Below are 8,754 nucleotides of genomic sequence, written 5' to 3'. Positions count from 1 at the left end.
AAACAATTTCTTTTTATCCCCTGTGTCAACTGTTAGTGTCATTGCACCTCCTTAAGAAGGAAATCTCAAAGGGAAAGTCCCAACCATCTTTGTTGGTTGCACACCTTAGCAACTTCAGGTATCAGGCTGTGGAGACTCTGAGCCAACTGGCGGGGGTATGAATCCCCCAGTGCAGCACATTTGCCCTCCCAAAATGTTGACAGACTGCTGCTTTAAGCAGGTCCTAATCCTGTTCCTTCTCACTGATTGGGATCTCCCAAGTGGGACCTCTAGCCTCCCTTATGCATGTTCTTCAGCCAAGAAAGTCTTGACTTTCCCCTGGGACAGCACCCCGCGAGTGAGAGTTGGGCTACCATCTTTGTTCTTGGGGTTACTTAGCCAATCCAGCCTTTAGGTTTTGATCATTCTGAGCCTACTAGAGATGAAGGGGGTCCCTCAGCACAGCACAGCTGCTCTAGCAAAATGTGCCCAGGCTGCTTTTTAAAGCGGATCCCTGATCACATTTCTCTTGGTTGAGCGAGGCCCAGTCGGGCCCTCCAGCCATCCATGGTGGTGTTCTCCAGCCAACAGATATTTGTAATCTCCCTGAAATGGAGCTATAAGAGAGAGTGGTGGGCCACAAATTTAGTTGTTTAGGCGATTTAACTGTTTCAGGCTTCAAGCTCTGAAGCATCTGAAGCAACCAGGGCTGAAGGAAACCCTTTAGCACAGCACAGTTACATTATCAAAGCGGGGAGATAGCTTTTTAAAGTGGGTCTCTAACCCCATTTTTATTCACTGACCGGGATTTGTCAACCAAGGTATCCAGTCACGTCGTACAGGAGCCTTCGTGTCAGCAATAGACCTACACCTCCCTGAGATTAAGATCCCGGAGACAGAAAAAAGGCTGCCGTCTTTGCTGTTTTTCAACCTTCTCTAGTGGTATCTCAAGGTATCGCTGTTCAAGATGAACAGTCTGACGTGACTAGAGGCTGCAGTGAGCCACAACATATTGCAGCAACACTGTATAAAAGTAGCCAAACTATTATGTGATAGCCCAGTCCCGTATCTCCCATTAGCAGGTCCTCCAGACCTGGGCCTTCAGAGCTAAGTGGAGTCTTTAGAGAGTCACACCCTTCAGAGTTATCACCCAGTAGCAACTTGGCAAATCCCTGGACAGGAGCCTCCAGAAGTAACTAAAAGCCTTCCTGCCACAGCTTGTGCAGTGAAACTGCCCCTGCCACCCTGAAACTAACAAAGGAGAAAAGACCCTAAGTGCCTTATCTACACCTCCAACAAACTGCTGTTGACTCAAGGAGAAGAGACCAGTCCATCTCCCATAAGTCTCACACACCCCATATTGCTAATTATCAGACAGAGAATCCCCGGCTTGGGCCTACAACACAAAATATCCTTCCAGGGCTGGCTGCATTGAGAGATTGCTGACCTGCATTTCCCTTGGATGGAGGCCCCAGGAAACAACCAAAAGACACTTGACCACAGTCACTACTATGATCTTTTCTTCTGCTGCCTCCAAGTTGAGGAAGAAATAAAAACACAGAGATGCCTCCAGGGCAGCACAGTGCAGTGCAGGAATGCAAAGTCATGATCTACACTCAAAAGTTAACAAGGATAAAAATGCATATTTTCAGATAATTGAGAGAAAACACAGCTGCAGTTGTGAGAAAAAAAAGGAGAGCCATATAATTAAGCAAGAGTCTACCAAGTCATCAGTAAGCTCAGGTGCTTCCTGCTGAATCACATTCCAATCCTTCAACACCAAAGTTTTCTCAGTAATATATCCTCTTTAAAACAAGAGACAAGAAACCAGCTTTAAATAAAGACCTTGCAAAAAGCATTGGTCCAGTGAAATTCAGAATACGTCTATGGACTGTACTCAGTCTACGCTACAGTTCAAACAATAACCACATGCAGAAATAAGAAAGAACACACAGATGAGCTCTGGTAACTCAAATGGCCAGAGTGTAATATGTCCCTCAAATGACAATGCCAGTTCTCCAGATGGTTTTTAACTATGATCATTTGGCTGAATTGACAGAAATATAATTCAGAATATAAATAGAAATTAGGATCATTGAGATTCAGGAAGAACAAAACCCAATCCAAGGAAACTAAGAATCACAGGAAGGCAATACAGAAGCTGAAGTACCAAGTAGCTGGTATAATAAAGAACCTAATGTGTCTGACAGAGCTGTATAACACTATACAAGAATTTCACAATGCAGTTACAAGAATTAAAGCAGAAAAAAACAAGTTGAGAAAATCACCTCAGAACGTGATGCCTGGGTCTCTGAAATAATACAGTCAGACAATTTTTTTTTTAAGAATAGAAATGAATGAATAAAACTCTGGGAAGAATGGGATAAACTAAAGAGGCCAACTTTATAAAACATCAGCATTCATGAAAGGGAGGGAAAGAAAGTAAAAAACTTGAAAAATGTTTTAGAATATTATTCATGAAAACTTCTGCTACTTTGCTAAGGAGGCCAACAGTCAAATTCAGAAAATACAGAGAACCCCTGCAAGATTCTACATAAGATTATTCCCAAGACACATAATTATCTAATTTTTTAAGGTCAAAATAAAGGAAAGAATGTTAAAGGCATCTAGAGAGAAAGGGTATGCCACCAACAGAAGGAATTCAATTAGGCTAGCAGCATAACTCTCAGATAAAACCATACAGCCAGAAGAGATTGGGGTCCTATAGTCAACATTCAAAAAGAAAAACTTCAATCAAGTATTTTAGGTAAAGCCAAACTACTCTACCTATGTTAAAGAGAAATACGATCCTTTTCAGATAAGCAAATATTAAGGGAAATTACCTCCACCGGATCTACCTCACAAGAGATGTTAAAAATAGAATGAAATATAGAAAAAACAGATCACTGCCAGGAAATATAAAAACACACTTAAACACACAGATCAGTGTCACTGTAAAGCAACTATACAAACAGCAAACATAATAACTCCATTTACGTAACTATGTTTACAAGTTAACAGCACAATGTCAAGATCAGATACACATATTAATACTAATCTTACATGTAAATGACTTAAATGTCCCATTTAAGAGTCACAGAGAAGAGTGGCAAGCTGGATAAAATTGCAAGACTCAATTGTATGCTGTCTTTAAGAGGGCAATCTCACATGTAATGACACTTACAGGATTAAAATTAGGAAATGGAAGGAAATCTACCAAGCAAATGGATGACACAAAAAAGCAAAACTTGCAGCCTGGAGCGGTGGCTCATGCCTGTAATCCCATTACTTTGGAAGGCTGAGGAAGGCAGATAATGAGGTCAGGAGATCGAGACCATCCTGGTCAACATGGTGAAACCCCATCTCCACTAAAGTACAAAAACTCAGCTGGGCATGGTGCTGCAGGCCTGTAGTCCCAGCTACTGAGGGGTCTGAGGCAAGGGAATCACATGAACCCTGGAGCCAGAAGTTACATTGAGCCGAGATCACACCACCGCACCCCAGCCTGGTAACAGAGTGAGGCTCTGTCTTAAATAAACAAATAAAATAAAATTAAATTAAAACGCAAAATTTGCAATTCATATTTCAGAAAAAAAACAGATTTCAAACCAACAAAGATAAAATAAAACAAAGAAGGAAATTACATAATGGTAAGTAGTTAAATTCAACAAGAAGACCTAACCTTTTTACAGTCTGTTCTTAATATGTGCACCCAAGACAAGAGCATCTGAATTCATAAAACAAGTTCTTAAAAACCTACAGAGAGACATAGACTCCAATATAATAATGGTGGGAAACTTCAAAACTCTACTGACAGACAAATCATTGAGGCAGAAAATTAATAAAGATATTCAGAACTGAAATTCTATGTTAAACCAAATTAATCTGATAGATCTTTATAGAACACTCCACCTAAAAGCTACAAAATACACTTTCTTTTCATTGCCACGTGGCACATACTCTAAAACTGATTATAATTGGGCATAAACCAATCCTCAACAAATGTGAGAAAAAAAAATCATACAAAACAGAGTCTTGGACCACAGTGCAACAGAAACAGAAGTCAAGACTCTGAAAAATTACTCACCATCATGCAATTATACATAAATTAAACAACATGCTTTTGAATGACTTTTAGGCAAACAATAAAATTAAGAAAGAAATTAAGACGATTTTGAAAATAACTTTAAAAAATTTAAAAAAAGATACAACATCTTAGGATCTCTGGGTCACAGCGAAGTCAGCATTAAGAAGAAAATTTATAGCACTAAATTCCATATCAAGAATTTAGAAATAAATCAATAATAACACTGACAACTGAAAGAATTAGAAAAACAAGAGCGAATCAACCTCGAAGTTAGCAGAATGAAAGAAATGACAAAAATTAGAACTGAACTGAAGGAAATAAAGGCAAAAAAATATTTAAGAGATGAACGAATCCAGGAGTTGATTTTTTGAAAAAAATAATAAAATGGATAGGCCACCAGTTGGAGTAATAAAAGAAATAGAGACAATCCAAATAAGCACAATTAAAAATGATAAATGGAATGTTACTCTTGACCCCACAGAAGTCAGAACAATAATCAGAATCTACCTCATTACCTCTATGCACAAAAACTAGAAAACCTAGAAGACGTAAACAAATTACTGGACATGTGCATCTTCCCAATACTAAGCGAGGAAGAAAGTAATTTCTTGAACAGATGAATAACAAGCTCCAAAATTGAATCAGAAAAAAATAGCCAGCCAGAAAAAAAGTCCAGGACCTGATAAATTCACACCCAAGTTCTACTAGATGTACAAACAAGAGCTGCCACTCACAGTTGAGGAGAAGAAAAATTTTTCCAACTCACTCTATGTGGCCAGTATTATCTTGATACCAAAACCTGGCAGAGACACAATAAGAACAAAGAAAATTTTAGGCCAACAAACTTAATGAACATCAAGGCAAATATCCTCAATAAAATGTTTGCAAACTCAATCCAGTAGCACATTAAGTAACAAATCCAAAGTTATTAAGTAGGCTTCAATACCAGAATGTAAGGTTTGTTCAAAATGCACAAACGAATAAATGTAATATACCACATAAACAAAACTAAAGACTAAACCCACCTGATAATTTCAATATATGCAGAAAATACTTATAACAAAATTAAATATCACCTTGTGTTAATAACTCAATAAACTTGATATTAAAGAATACATTTTTGAATAATAAAAGCCATCTATGACCAACCCACAGACAACATTATACTGAATGGGCAAAAGCTAGAACTATTTCCCCTAAAAACAGCACAAGACAAGGATGCCCTTTGTCACCACCTCTGTTCAATGCAGTGTTGAAATTTCTAGGCTACTGGAACTTCAACAAGAAGTTCTGGGAGTTGAATCCAACAAGCCAAAGAAATAAGCGTCAAAATAGAAAAAGAGGAACCGAAACCACCCCTGTTTGCATTTGGCATGATTCTATAACTAGAAAAGCACATAGCCTCAGCACAAAAGCTGCTTTAGCTGATTAACAACTTCAGAAAGTTGCAGATTAAAAAATTAATGTACAAAAATCACTAGCATTCTTACACATTAATGACAATGGAGAGCCAAATTAGAAAGGCAATCTCATTCACATTTGCCACAAAACAATAAAATATCTCAGAATATATTTAAGAAGGGAGGTGAAAAATCTCTAGAAGAACTATAAAACTCAAAGAAATCAGAGATAATAGAAACAAACAAAAAAAAATCATGCTCATGGATAGGAAGAAACAATATTATTAAAATGGCTACTTTGTCCAAAACAATTTACAGATTAAATGCTATTTCTATCAAACTATCAATGACTTTTTTTTTACAGAACTAGAAAAAATATTTTAAAAATTTATTCAGAACTAAAAAAGAGCCAAAGTAACCAAGACAATTCTAAGCACAAAGACAAAATTAGAGGCATCACATACTTGACTCCAAATTACACTACAAGGCTACAGTAACTAAAACAACATGACACTGGTACAAAAACAGGAACATACACCAACGGAACAAAATAGAGAGCCTAGAAACACATTTGTACCTCTGTGTCCATTTAATCTTCGGTGTACCTAACAACAAATAATAAGAAAAAGAATACTTGTTTAATACATGATGCTGAGATAATTGGCTAGCCATATGCAAAAAAAAAAAAAAAAGAAATTAGACACATTTTAAGACCGTATAAAAAATCAACTCAAAATGAATTAATGACTTAAATGTAAAATCCAACACTATAAAAACTCTGGGAGGTAATCTATGCAATTTCATCTTAGACATAGAAATGGCAAAATATTTTGTGACAAAGACACCAAAAGCAAGTGTACCAAAAGTAAAAATTGACAAATGTCATCTAATTAAAGTAAAGAGTTTCTGCACAGCAAAACAAACATCATCAGAGTGAACAGACAATCTACAGAATGGGAGAAAAATTCTGCAAAATACACATCTGTTAAAAATGCACAAAGGACATGAGCAGACACATCAAAAGAGAAGACATACATGGAGCTAACAAGCATATGAAAAAAAGTTTAACATCTCTTGATATGTACGTGTGTGTGTGTATATATATATATAATCATTAGATAAATGCAAATGAAATCCACAATAAGATACCATTTCACACCAGTCAGAATAACTATTATTTAAAAGCCAAAAATCAACAGATTCTGGTGACCTTAAAAGAAAATGGAATGCTTATACATTATTGGTCAAAGTGTAAATTATTTTAACCATTGTGGAGAGCAGTATGAGGATTACTCAAGCAGCTAAAAGCAGATATGTAATTCAATCCAGCAATCCCATTGCAGGTATATACCTAAAGAAATATAAATTATTCTATTCTAAAGATTCATGCATGAAAATGTTCACTGCAGCATTATGCACAATAGCAGAGATATGGAATCAAATTACATGCTAATCAGTGACAGATTAGATTAAAAAATGTGATACATATCCACTATAGATTACTACGCAGCCAATAAAACAAACAATAACTTGCCCTTTGTGGGAAGTGGCTGAGCTGGAGGCTATTATTCTTAGCAAACTAATGTAGAGTCTGAAGACCAAATGCCACATGTTTTCACTTGTGAGTGGGAGATAAATAACAAGTACTTAGGAAAACAAAGAAGAAAGCAGACATTGTGGTATACTAGAGGGAAATGGGTGAGAGAAAGGAGAGAAGACAAAATAACTATTGGGCATTGGGCTTAATATCTGTGTGATAAAATAATATATGCAACAAACCCCTGTAACATGAGTTTACCTGTACAACAGACCTTCACATGTACATTTTAACCTAAAATAAAAGTTAAAAAATTACATATAATGCAATAAATGTCAAAATTTCTAATGTTTATGAAATGATAAAAATATTAATAAAATATTCATATTGCCTTACATGATCTACAGATCTAAGCCAACTTGTATAATACTTCAGTGACATTTTTTACAAAAATAATAATTTTCTAAACAGACAGAAACACACACAAGAAAGAATAGTCAAAGATATTCAAGAACTGAGCTTGTGGCATTTTACAATCTAACTTTAAAATATTCTACAAAGCTATCATAAATAAACCAGCACATCATTTACATTAACCAGACACAAAAATTAATGGAATAGAATGGAGAGTCATCACATATTTCCATGTATTTTTGGTCAAGTATTTTTGACAAAGTGCCAAGAAGACACAATAGAAAAAGGACAGACTCCTTAAAGTATAAGGTTTGAAATTTTGATGTATAGATGCAGAACAGTATGATTCTACTCTTATCTCACATTATATATTATAATAATTCAACTTATAATTGATTAAAGGCTTAGATATGAGACCTGAGTTTGTAAGACTATTAGAAAATAATAGAAAAAACTCCATGAGATTGTATGTGCAATTGCTATTATATATACTGAATAATGGAGGCAACCAAAGCAAAAATAGAAAAATTAAATTACAATAAACTAAAGAGCTTCAGCACAACAAGGTAAAAATAAATGATAAAGAAATAATATCCAAATAGAGAAAATATTCACAATTCATACTTCTGATAAAAAGTTATAATTATTATTAATATTAAGTATTTATAGGGAACTCAACTAAATAGCAATATTTAAAGTGTGTATTGAACTCAAGTAAATAGCAAAAATCAAATTATTAATATTATTAATATATTAATATTTTTATTAAAAATGTGTATTGAACCCAACTAAATAGCAAGAAAACAAATTATCAATTAAAAAATGGACAAACAACCCAAATGAAAGTCTCTTACAAAATCTCACAGAAATAGCCAACATATATATGAAAAGTGCTGATTAGTACTCATTAGAAAAATGCAAATTGAAGCCATGATTAAATATTACCTTATACAATTTTCAAAAGTTCTTATTTAAAAGACAAAAAAAGTGTTGATAAGGATATGTAAAAAGTTGAATCCTTGCGTACTGCTGGTGGCAATGTAAATTAGCACAGCTATTATAAAAAACAGTTTACAAATTCTTCAGAAATTTTAAAATAGAACTACCATAGTATCCAACAATCTCACCAGTGGGTATACATTTATGGGAAATAATATTAGTGTGTTGAAATACCTGCACTCTCATGTTTATTGCAGAACTATTTGCAATAGGTAAGGTATAGAAAAAACTCTCTATCAACAAATAAATATTTATAGAAAATGTGCCATATATATAATATATTATATATATATATAATATTCCAATGGAATGTTATGTAAAAGCCTTAAAAGCAGGGG

This window comes from Gorilla gorilla, chromosome Y (genome assembly GCF_029281585.2).
Source record: "Gorilla gorilla gorilla isolate KB3781 chromosome Y, NHGRI_mGorGor1-v2.1_pri, whole genome shotgun sequence".
Classification (NCBI taxonomy): Eukaryota; Metazoa; Chordata; class Mammalia; order Primates; family Hominidae; genus Gorilla; species Gorilla gorilla.
The sequence above is the reverse complement of the archived record's forward strand: the minus strand, read 5'-3'. Positions refer to the sequence as shown.